The sequence below is a fragment of the Anabrus simplex genome, chromosome 1 (assembly GCF_040414725.1).
Source record: "Anabrus simplex isolate iqAnaSimp1 chromosome 1, ASM4041472v1, whole genome shotgun sequence".
Lineage (NCBI taxonomy): Eukaryota > Metazoa > Arthropoda > Insecta > Orthoptera > Tettigoniidae > Anabrus > Anabrus simplex.
In genome coordinates, this window is record NC_090265.1 from 995,256,646 (window position 1) to 995,269,284 (window position 12,639).

General features: G+C 39.2%; 1 protein-coding gene across 4 annotated transcripts in view; it reads right to left on the minus strand.

Moving 5' to 3' along the window:
* SP1173 overlaps window positions 1-12,639 on the minus strand; it is a 432,536-nt gene that overhangs the window by 141,071 nt on the left and 278,826 nt on the right. The window contains exon 1 of one of the 4 annotated variants that reach the window (XM_067136909.2): window positions 10,876-11,879. The exons of the other annotated variants lie outside the window; for them this stretch is intronic. The gene's annotated coding sequence lies outside the window, so the exon portion shown is untranslated. Of the gene's footprint in view, window positions 1-10,875; window positions 11,880-12,639 lie in introns of those variants that run through there. 4 annotated transcript variants of the gene reach the window in all.

The window sequence follows — 12,639 nt, forward strand, 5'->3', positions numbered from 1 at the left end:
ACAAGAGGGTGGAGCGAAACAGTGAAGAAGTGATTGCAGCCAAGAAGAAAGCATGGAAAAGATATATGAAACCTAAAAGTGAGGAAGACAAAGGAACATATATTCAACTAAGAAATGCAGCAGGGAGAGCAGTTAAGGAAGCTAAAAAGGAATCCTGGGAACAGTTTAGAAGGGAAATAGAAGAAAGTTATAAGGAAAATCAAAGAGTGTTCTGGCATGTGGTGAAAAGCTTGAAGGGAAAAAGGGGAAAGAAAATCAGAAACATTAAGGATAAAAATAACAGGCTGAAAACCAACATAAATGACATCCTGGAAGTGTGGAGCGAATATTACTAAGAAACCTTCATGGAAAGCAATAGAATGGCAGGCATGACACCAATGGAGAGAGGGAAAAGAAAGAAGGTATTAGTTTGAAGGAAGTGCACGAGGCAATTAAGGCAATCAAAACTGGTAAAGCAGCAGGCTGGGATAATATTCACCCGGAGTTCATGAAATTTAGAGGAAGAAAACTAGAGAAATGGATCTGGGAGCTCTTCAAGTTGGTTTGGGACTCTGAGAAAATACCAGAAGATTGGGAGCAGAACATCATAGTTCCCATTTACAAGAAGGGAAGCTCAACTGGCTGTCATAATTACAGAGTGATATGCTTAGCATCAGTTCTCCAGAAGTTACATTCAACTATAATAGAGAAGAGACTTAGAGAGCAAGTGGAGGAAGAACTGGAAGAAGAACAGGCTGGATTTAAACCCCATCGGCAAACACATGATTGGATCTTCTGTTTGAGAAATGCAGCAGAAAAGATCCCAAATTGGGAAGGAGAACTATTTGCAGCATTTATCGATTTGAAGTCGACATTTGACAGAGTAACGAGAGAAGAGCTATGGATGGCTTTACAGAATGCACATATTACCCCCAAACTGACTAGGGTGATTAAAAGTATATACAGGTACTGGTATAGTGAGGATAAATGGTCAAACCTCAAAGGAATTTACATGGAAAGAGGTGTCAAGCAAGGTGACAGGCTTAGTCCCCTACTCTTTATAATATTCATGGATCAAGTTATTAAACAATATAAGAGGTGAAAAAGTAAATGCAAAGTTGGAAATTTCAAGACAAGACCAGCGCGGTTACAGGCACTAGTATACGCAGATGATATCGCACTTTTGGCAACAGATGGAGATAAATTACAGAGGGCAGTGATGGAATGGGGGTGCGCACTCCAAGACAGAGGGATGAAAATTAATGTTAGTAAAAGTAAAGTTATGCATCTTACCAGGAAGGAACAAAAATACCTTAACATCGAGTGGCAGAATGAGATTTTAGAACAGGTTCAGCAGTTTGAATATTTAGGCAGCATCATAACTAGTGATGGGCAGTCTGAGACAAGGTCTCGAGATTTCTCGAGATTAGCGCAGGCATTATTACTCGCGAGAAATTTCGGGAAATCTCGAGAGCGTTGTTCCCGCAATGTGCGGCGAGCAGCGTGTCGTAGGCCTGCAGATAGTCGGAGCAGAATGTTGTTTGTTCCGAATATGCGAATAGCCAACCACGGGCCTTCTCATTTTCGTAAATACGTGTCAACAAGCGACTAGGCCGTTCAATTTATACCGAGGTCTATTTTGACGCAATATAACATCATTATAAAGGATACGCATTCGGGCATTGTATGCACTGGTAGGTACACGAATGAGTGGTTCAAGTACAGAACCTGACGGCTACTGTAGGTACACGTAACTGGATACTAGAGGCGTGAATTATTCGAACTCGAGACGAGGCAAGATGCGTCTTGCTGCATATGCAACCACCATTAGGCATGAGTGGAATGGGCAATATAAATTGATATAGAGTATTCGCGTCATACTTAGGTAGGTACTTCTATGACGGTGCAATGTGAACTGTGTCGAATTGTACGCGACAACTTCAAGACGATGTCCGAAACGCAACGTAAGCCGTGGATGTCGGTTATTTTTAAGAGATGTCACATAGCACAGCCCACTCTGTAGCTTATTCAAAAGAAGTAAAATACATCGGCAGAAATACTTCTGGGATGATCCGGCACTTACAAACGCTTAATATCAATGAAGAGGAGTCGTCACAGAACACTCCGGCCTGGTCTGAATCACAAGAAACTACCCTGTCGACAACGATTGTGAGGCATCCAGTTAGGATTACATCCTAATAACAATTATTAACAATTATTAACAAATTATACGGGTTATTCAGCTAAGAAGTCCACCTGACATAACTCGTGAACAGTTTAAGATACTGGCATTCTTTCGTTAATGGTAAGGAGCTCATAGTTCAACATGCAGAGCTTTCATAGGATTTTGACAAAATTTATCGTCACACACGTTTCCATGTGAGAACTGCTGATGATAACTATCAAGCTTACACTCGTAGTTACTGGGATGTCGCACAGCTCGCAGCACACGAGAATCGGTCTCGAGGGCGTTGCCCATCACCCCTGTTACACGTTCCACTCATGTGTAATGGGGGTTGCGTATGTAGCAAAGCACATCTTCCCCGTCTCAGGTTCGAATAATGCACGCCTCTAGTATCCAAGTAGGTGTACATCCTACCTACAGTTATTCACAAATTATGCATGCTTATTCAGCTAAGATGTCCACCCCAAATAAGTCGTGAACAGTTTAAGATACTGACATTCTGTTTCCACTTTAGTTAATGGTATTAAGGGGTTCATAGTTGAACATGCAGTAATTTGCCAGGCTTTTGACAAAATGTATTGGCTCATACGTTTTCATAAGAGAACGATATTTCATGCAATAACTGCCAATGATATACTATCAAGTTTACAGTCGTAGTTACTGGTACGTCGCACAGCTTGCGCTACAGGAGGATCGGTCTCGGGATTCTCGCGAGAGTCTCGAGCGAGAGCGTCGCCCATCACTAATCATAACAGCAGATGGGAAAGTGCATTCTGAAATAAATCACAGAATTCATAAAGCTAACAATCTATAATAAAATATTAATAATGCCATTACAGGAAAGAGAGAAGTTACCAGGGGAACAAAAATGACAATATACAAATCAGTATATCTTACAGTGCTGACGTGCGGATCTGAAAGCTGGACACTGCAGAGTAATTTAAAGAGCAGACTGAAGTATTTGCGTAAGACAGTTGGAAGGACAAGGAGGGACATGGTTAGAAATACTAGGGCAGGGGAAGAGTGTCTTAACCGAGAACCACTGATCAGTTTAATTGAAAAGAAGGAACTTTGATGGTTGGGGCACCTGGTGAGGATGGAAGAGGAAAGGAAGCCTAAGCAAATATTCCAAGCAAGACCGGGGGGAAAAGAGGGAGGGGACGACCGAGGCTGGAGTGGGACACCTATGTCTTTGACCTGGCACGAAAGAGGGGAAAGACTCCAGTAGGATTGAAAAGATTGGCACTGGACCAGACCTCATATGGGAAGTGGCTGAAGGACCCAATGCCTGCGAGGGCATAAAGGGAAAAGAGAAAGAAGTAGTGTATAAGTTTTAAGGGAATGACTCAGTCCCTTCATTCCATTAATATTAAGTACACCATACTTATCATGAATATGTTTTTAATTTCATTTGGAGAATAACATAAACAGCTTTGAATGAAATGTTTATACGATTGTAAGACTAAACTGAACTGGTTGACAAAGTCAATCGCGCACCTGGTCTAGGCTTACATATGCTAGGACTCATCATGAGGTGATAAACTCCCAAGATTTCTTGGACATGGCAAATAAGTTTATTTTTCATCTAGTCTATTCTTTTTGCTGTTATATGCCGGTACTGTATTATAATTTAGTATTGGTTATATGTTTCAATAATAAAAAGTAAATCTTGTTTCCAAAGATTTCTACTTATTACAACAGCCAAAATTATTTCCTCTAATTTGTGAAAACGTCTAAAGTTGGGCCCTTCCTGAAGCAGAATTCTGGCTCTAGCCATTAATTCTTAATTATTTCTTCAAAACAAATAACACCGTTTACAATGGATATCCTTCCCAAAGATCAAAACTGATACTCTCTCTTGCCAAGCAAAACTTTGTCCTATTCTTTTCCAGTTGAGATTAAGGAGAAGCTTCCCCATAAACACTGCAGACGCACTATTTATTAACACTCAGTGAAAGCTCCTCTTTCCTTAACACTTTTTCTTTCTTCTTCTGGTTTCATGTTGCACCAATTCAGACAGGTCTCACAGCGACAATGGAGGTAGAACATGGGTAGACCTGGGAAGGAAGCGACTGTGGCCTTAATTAAGGTGCAACCCCATTGTTTGCCTGTTGTGAAAACAGGAAACCACAGAAAACCATATTCAGAGCTGCTGAGAGTGGGATTCAATTCCACCATTTCCCAAATCCAAGCTCACAGCTATGCAATCCAAACCACGCACTCAACTCGCTTTCAGACATTCACTTCAAACGCAATTAAACAATAGATCACTGATGAAAAGGAATACCTATTCAAAATTACGAATGTTCCCCTTCAAGCTACATAAAGTCATTACCCACATTAAATTGAACAAACATAAATTATAAATCAAGTTGCTCGTCTATACAGATAAGGATGCCAACTCCTAGATCAACTCAGGAACATTTGACTGCTGTAGGAGCGGCGACATAGTTCGGCATCAACCACAGCAGTTTTGATGTGTCATTTAACTTCAAGTTTGGATGCGTTGTTTGGACTTCCATCAATGTTCTAAATTATAAGATTGTAAAGTGTAGCATACCAAAGTGTTTAATTTATTATTGGTTATATGTGTGCATATGTCTTCCAATTGTAGCGTGGCTGAAGATGACCCAACATATATGGGGTTGAAAATAGTCCCAGTTTTATAAGGCAACATACAAGCTTATAGTATTGAATAGGTGGACCCTTCTCTACCCTTTAATTGTACCAAATTATGCAGTCAACTCATAAGTTATGAATTTCATTATGGTCCGGACTGACAATTGATCACTGTCAAAGAGTACAGAAAGGTGAACCCTTCTCTACCCTTTTATAGCCATGCAGTCAACTCATTCTGTTATTGTTACGAACTAATCACAGCAAAATATTGAATTTTTGACAATACAGGAACATAGTGCATAAGAAGTTACCTTAAATAAATGTCTTGAGTTGAATGTTCAGCACAGCAGGTTGACTGTGTAGCTGAGAGCTTGCATGCAGGAGATGAAGGGTTTGAACCCCACCATCGGCAGTCAGAAAGTGGTTCTTTGTGATTTCCTATTTTCAAACCAGGCAAATACTGGGGCTGTACCTTAATTAAATCACACGCCAAAACAGGTGTGTTTTATTTCATGTCGAAAACATCTGGAACAAACTACATTCCTGCAGTGTCGTACTCTTGATAATCATTGACTATAGGTTTGAATACGATATGGAAATGCAACTAGGATGAGGCAGTGTATATAAAGCACAAGAAAGAGGCTAAAGTGATGTTTTAAACGTAGCATTACATCAAGACAAGACACATCTCTCCTAGTCATTCAGTACAAACTTGAGGCCCATCAGTCCCAGAACATCCACCAGCCCATTGTGGAGCTGTATTGTTGACATTTCAGGAAATACATCTTCAAAGAATATTTCTCGTGTCAATGTTTTTCTTCACAATGATTGGAAAAGCAGACAGCTGGTAACCACTTCCTCAGCTGGAAATGTATTCTCAATTTTCCAGTGTTTTCATCCATCCTGTTGGTACCCCCCTCCCCATATATGTGTTGTAATCAACAATCATACCCAGTGTACAGACTTCAACATACTTCTTATCTGCTCAGCTATAGCGTTCTGATTTGCTAGTTGGATGTACTCCAACCCTGTTGGAGGCTACTGTTACTATATTATTGTGAAATCTCACGAGTGATATATTTATGTTGGCATCAACTACTTGGTCACAGGTTCCTAGTGATGGGCAACACTCTCGCTCGAGACTGACGTCACAGATCTCGAGACCGATCCTCCTGTAGTGCGACGTACCAGTAACTACGACTGTAAACTTGATAGTAGATATGGGCACTATCGACTGATAACTATCGAACTAGTCGATAGTTTAAACTATCGTAACGGTCGACTACTTTAAAAAACAAGTCGACTGAATTCAGTCGCAGACCCCGTCACGGATCTCTCCACGCTTTGCTCTCCAGTCAGCACAAAACAAGTCGACTGAATTCAGTCGTACTCCCGTCACAGCGACGCGGAAGCGAATGGAACTATCGGTTTATGATAATTTCGGATATGTAACATATAATCTGTTAACTTTATAGGTACATACTTAATGTGGCGATTTTCTCTTGTCGTTTATGTGCTCTTTATTTCGTTGCATATTTGTTTATATTAATTACGTTATTCATAAATAAGGCATAACTATAAAATAATCTGCATAACTATAATAATAATCTAGAAAATACAGTAGTAGTGTGTATGGCTAGTCCCATATATATTCCCCCTGAGGGTGGGGGCAGTAGAATAACACCCACGGTATCCCCTGCCTGTCGTAAGAGGAGACTTAAAGGGGCCTCAGGGGCTCTGAGCTTTGGAACGTGGGTTGGCGACCACGGGGTCCTCAGCTGAGTCCTGGCATTACTTCCACTTACTTCTGCCAGGCTCCTCACTTTCATCTATCCTATCCGACCTCCCTTAGTCAACTCTTGTTCTTTTCCGGCCCGACGCTATAAGGTTTGCGAGGGCTAGGGAGTACTTCATTTTCACGTCCTTCGTGGCCCTTGTCTTTCTTTGACCGATATCTTCATTTTTGAAGTGCCGGATCCCTTCTATTTTTCCCTCTGATTAGTGATATATAGAGGATGGTTGCCTAGTTGTACTTCCTCTTAAAACAATAATCACCACCACCACCACCATCTCATATATATCTTGATTGTGTACTACAGCAACAAATTTTACATATTATTATTGTTAGCACTGTTCTGGAATAGAGCCTCATTGTCGTCTTTCTACGTTTCACTGCCCATTTAGCACCAAGAAAGACCATTCCTATGATGCTGATTCGTATTAAGGGCATCTCCCTATTTATTAGCGCCGCGTCCGGACGAGTGCGTAAATCGGATTTTAACCTGCGCAACTGTGAATTCCTCGATACTGTGATTATATAAGTCTAGGGATTGGGGTATGCGCCCAAGGTACAGTACTATTGTGGCATTTGCCAGGAATGAATGTAGAAAACCCCATGGAAAACTGCATTAAGGATACGCTATCCGCTGTCAGTGAATGGAATACGGACCTGGGATATCCAGGTGGCGCAGCTTCTTATTCCTAATGTGGATTGGTGTGACTCCTCGGCTGCGAACGTGGGTCCCTTTGAATACATTTGTAAGTCACTCAACATAACATTAATTTTGTTCTAATGGGTGTCTATACACGTGATTTCGATTTATTGGTAAATTGCGTTAAAATCAGTCGAATTCGTAAAAGTACGATTCTCCACTTTTGATACGGAGAGTTTCGACTGGAAACATTCGAATGTTTTTCATGGACTGACTACTTGCGTTAAATGAATACTTTCTTTCGACTGTTCAGTCTCCTCAACAGGAAGTAATGAATACTTTCGTTCGACTGAAAACATTCGACTATTCAGTCGATAGTTTGAAGGGACTATCGCCCGACTAGTCGATAGTGCCCATCTCTACTTGATAGTATATCATTGGCAGTTATTGCGTGAAATAACGTTCTCATATGAAAACGTGTGAGCCAATACATTTTGTCAAAAGCCTGAAAAAGTACTGCATGTTCAACTATGAACCTCTTAATACCATTAACGAAAATGAAAAACTAATGTCCGTATCTTAATATTTGGGGTGGCTATCTTAGCTGAATAACCCGGCATAATTTGTGAATAACTATAGATAGGATACTAGAGGCATGCATTATTGGAACTTGCGACGGGGAAGATGTGCTTTGCTACATATGCAACCCCCATTACACATGAGTGGAACGTGTAATCTAAAATGCCCGATTTTGCTCTCGAAACCGATTCTCGTGTGCTGCGGGCTGTGCGACGTGCCAGTAACTACGAGTGTAAGCTTGATAGTTATCAATGGGAAACCACGGAAAACCACCTTCAGGGCTGCCGACAGTGGGGTTCAAACCCACTATCTCCCGAATACTGGCCGCACTTAAGCGACTGTAATGAGTCTATTACATACTCATTTTCGACTAACAATGAGAATTTGTTAAATGGCAGGAGTCTAAAATGATGTTCCAATAATGGAACAGTGGGGTCAAATGGGTTACCAAGCCTCTTGATTTGATCAGATACCTTTGAACAATAAATTGGGGTTTGCTCATCAAGATAGGAAACACAATTCAAAGTGAAGATAGTGGTGCATTTAGTCATGGATTCACCATGTAATTATACTGAGCAAGTGACCATAGAGGCATTGGGATTGTATGCAAACCAAATGCCATGAACTGCTCAGTACAAACAAGGCGCAAAACTTCTTTCAAATTGGGGTTGAGGGGCCTCGAACAAAAAAACTGATGAAACACTTCAAAATATTACTGCTCAAAAACCATTAAATATATGGAAATGGTTTATATATTAACGTACAAGGATAAAAACAAGATGTGGCCATGATACGTTAAAATAATACACATTATATAATGTGCAAGATGCCATCACAAGATGACCACCAATTTAAGGGATGTTTTCAGCAGTCAATAGTCACTGCACAGTGTAGCTTGGTATATATCATACAAGGCGATGCGAGTGAGGTGTCACTTGATTTGTAACGACAAGATCCAAGAGAACATTTTTAAAAGTGACCGTAAATAAACCAAAATCATACTTCTCATGTCATGTACCTAGTACAGCCTATGCTGTTTTTTTTTTGTTCTTTTTTTAAGTCTTAACTCTCTGAGGAAGGTAGGAAAACTCAAAAGTTTATAACAAAAGCACCCTTGTTAAAACCATCTTCAACATGCCTCTGGAAATGCTTGACATTAGTAAATTCATGAAAACCAGAGTTGATTTGATTACATCCCTTTCGACAATAAATTGGGGTTTGCTCAAGATAAGAAAGACAATCCAAAGTGAAAAAGTGGTGCATTTTGTCATGCATTTGCCACATAATTATACTGGCAAGTGACCACAGAGACTTTGGGATTGTATGCAAACCAAAGGTGGTCATTTTAAACAACTGATTTGTAAAAGCACTTCTGAGCAACACAATATTCTCGTCAACTGATTGAAAAACATAATATGTACAGTATTTTCACCCAGAGCTTTTCGTATATCACAAGACAATCCCTTTACCGATTTCCTTCAAATTAGTGTCTTGGCAGATTTAGAGGAATCAGTCAAACAAATGTTTTCATCATTAAATCGGGTCACAATTAGTAAAAGAATTATATTTTCCACCACAATTGCTCATTATATTCTTCTTGCCGATGTATTATTGCTACCCGCCACCCCTCCCAACCATAGATGTTTCCAGAAAGACTGACTGAGACAGAACAGACAGCTTGTTATTTTGGCTTCTCTTTGACTTAACAAACACTGAAATTATTTTGAAGAATAGAGGCAATTAGTTCTCAGGGTGTACTTGCTGTTTCCGTCAGACACCGTACACTCTTTCGCTTAGATTCTTCCTCCCTCAGCAGTATAGTTGGAAATGATCTGAAGACCTGCTTGTTCTGATCATGTTGCTGTCAGCAATAACTTCACAATCGCCACCTAAATAGTAACAACTCGCAACCCCACTTTTGAAGGTTCTATGCTAAATAAACATCAAACCATTATATAAGTTTATGGCATCTTCTTTTGGTTTGTGCGTATAGAATTTCATCACTCATAATAAATTGTAAAATATGGTAAACGTTCTATTGAAGTAGTACAAAATACTTCTGATATGGAAAGTTGCCCATACATGTAGAAACATAACACACTTTGGAAAGGAAAATGAAAGATAAACAAGCTAATACTGTCTTAATGGCATAGGCAATGGAGAAAGTTTGACAAATTCCAGTAAGCCCACTGTAACTGATGGATCATGACTTGATGCAGTGATAGTACACTAGGGGAAGCATGTGCCTCCATTTGTATAAATGCCTGCCTTTGGCCTTTATTTCAAAAATGTTCTTTTCTGGAATTAAACGTGACGGATGTGCCTGCATGGCGCGACAGTTTTCTGATGTGTCGTAGTCCAGGTGAACTTTTCAAACGAAGCATGGCTCCATATATAAATAACTTTCTTATTTCCATATTTCAATATTCCTTCATTTTTTTTCCCTGGCGGCTGCTGGAGTACACCACCAAAAGTCTCAGGCATACCCCAGGGGTACGCGTACCACAGTTTGAGAACCACTGCTCTACAGGAAGTAATTATGTTCGCATGTTTGGTGGTACTTGACGATATCCGTGATTTCAAAATCATGTGCTGTACTTAGTTTAGCCTTAGTTCATATCTGGAATGTGATTTTTGGGTTCAGCATTGTAGCAAAATAAGGCATAAACGATGCATTTCATGAGGTATGTATCAATATCAGCATTGTAATGGTAAAAAAAAAAATCCAATCTCAAATACTAGTTTGCTACCTAGCTTCAGACATCACCTATACTCATCGTTACTGGTACGTCGCACAGATTGTAGCGTGGGAAAACTGGTCTCGAGAACTTTCAAGATTTGTGATGTCGGTCTCAAGAGAGATAAGTAGCAAATACTGTAATGCACATTTGGTTTTGGCTGAATGAGTAGTTTAGGAGAGAGTTTTTCATTTCCATGTAGATTTACCTTTCTACAATTTTGGACAATTTCTTGAGGTTATATTTTTGTTATTCTTCCTTCAGTAAATCACAAAAGTCAAACAACAATACAATACATATTACTAAGCAGATATTAAGGTCAACTATGGAAGGGGACAATCACCTTGTGTTTTGACAGTGTGGGCTGATAGTGGCTGAAGCAGAGTGACAACAGCGTAATGCAATTGGCTCGAGACATTTCCTGCAGGAGTTCTTTTACGTGCCAGTAAATCTACCGACACGAGGCTGACGTATTTGAGCACCTCAAATACCACTGGACTGAGTTAGGATCAAACTTGCCAAGTTGGGGTCAGAAGGCCAGCACCTCACTGTCTGAGCCACTCGTGATGGCAAAATGTAATCTCTCACTCTTTATCAGAGTGAATGAATAGCGAGCAATACTATAACAGGAAGTACAACACAAGAAAAAAACAACCCACTGATTCTTGATTACAAACACATTAATATTCAGTCTTTATTAACAGCCAACAAAGCAACTGCAAAAGAACAAAGGGAACTGGCACTATAAACTTTTACAAATAGTATTCCAAAATTTAACAATACATTTTTTTATAATTTTGAGAAAAGGTTGCAGGAAGACTATACCCATAAAAAAAGTAAAAACATTACAAAAAGAATTGTTTCAACGAAAACTACAGGAAAAATGCCATGAGTTTGCACCTGACATAATTCTCCAAATTGAATATGGAAGAGAGATTCTGAGAACAATGAAAATGACATTCTACTTACAACAATGGTCCCTTTTAGATCTTGTCAATCAAAACAATAAAGGCTATATATACACACTTTAACATTACATAAACATGAAAAGTCTGCAGTTACATTTGGTAGAATCAAATGAAAAAAACTATGGCAGCCTACTATGTAAGATACACCAGGAACTTGGGAATAAACCTATTCACATAACAGACTAGTAAAAATGCAAGTACCTAGATTGTCGTATCATCTTACTACTTCGATGCTGACAGATAAGTACTGAAAAAATCACAATTGCAGAGACAGACTGGCCCACATAATGAAGATTAAAGTGCATGTAACTTGTCTTCTACCTCACAGGTAATAAATTAATGTCCCTTTACAAAGATAAATTTCCACCATTTGAACATGCAGGAGTAATAGCAGCAGTTGCACACATGTATATTACCGACTTCATGATTAAAAGTATACATTTAAGTAGATACTGTTAAAAATCCCCCTTTCAATACACTTATAACATTTTTTTTAATGCTTCAGAACTGGCTTTTGCGGTCAAATTCTGATAAAGCAGGCGAGTACAAATATAATCAGTTACTTTATAATCTTCCTTGTCAAAGTCTCAACAACATATTCATAGCGAGTTACATGGTCATAGTGCTGTCTATTGTGATCTTGAGCTAGAAAACTACAAATTTCATCATTCACCAAGCCCATGGTTTTCCACAATTACTATTTAAAATCAAAGCTGATTCAATATGATATCCCATTTTGAGGCTGAAATTTAATAAAGCACTGAACTATAGAAGCTGGAACTAGGCAGTCATGTCAAAGCTTCTCCCGTTAGTATAATAGGTACAGCAAGATATATAAGAGAACTGTCATTACCTGTTTGCCAATGAAAGTATCTGACAAAGGTGAAAGAATTGCACTACTAGTTTAGTATCTCATGCTTGTATAATTTACAAAAGAATGGAAAAACAAGTTAAGCCAAACTGAGAGATCAGGTTGGCTTCTAAAGAAATGCAGCAATACTGACTATGTTTAACTATCATGATATTTATAGATTTTGAAAAGATATCTGATAATGTTAACTGGAAAGATTCTTTTCAGAATCTGAAGGAGACCAGATTCAAATAGAGAATAACATGAAAGCAAGATTGCAGCATACTTC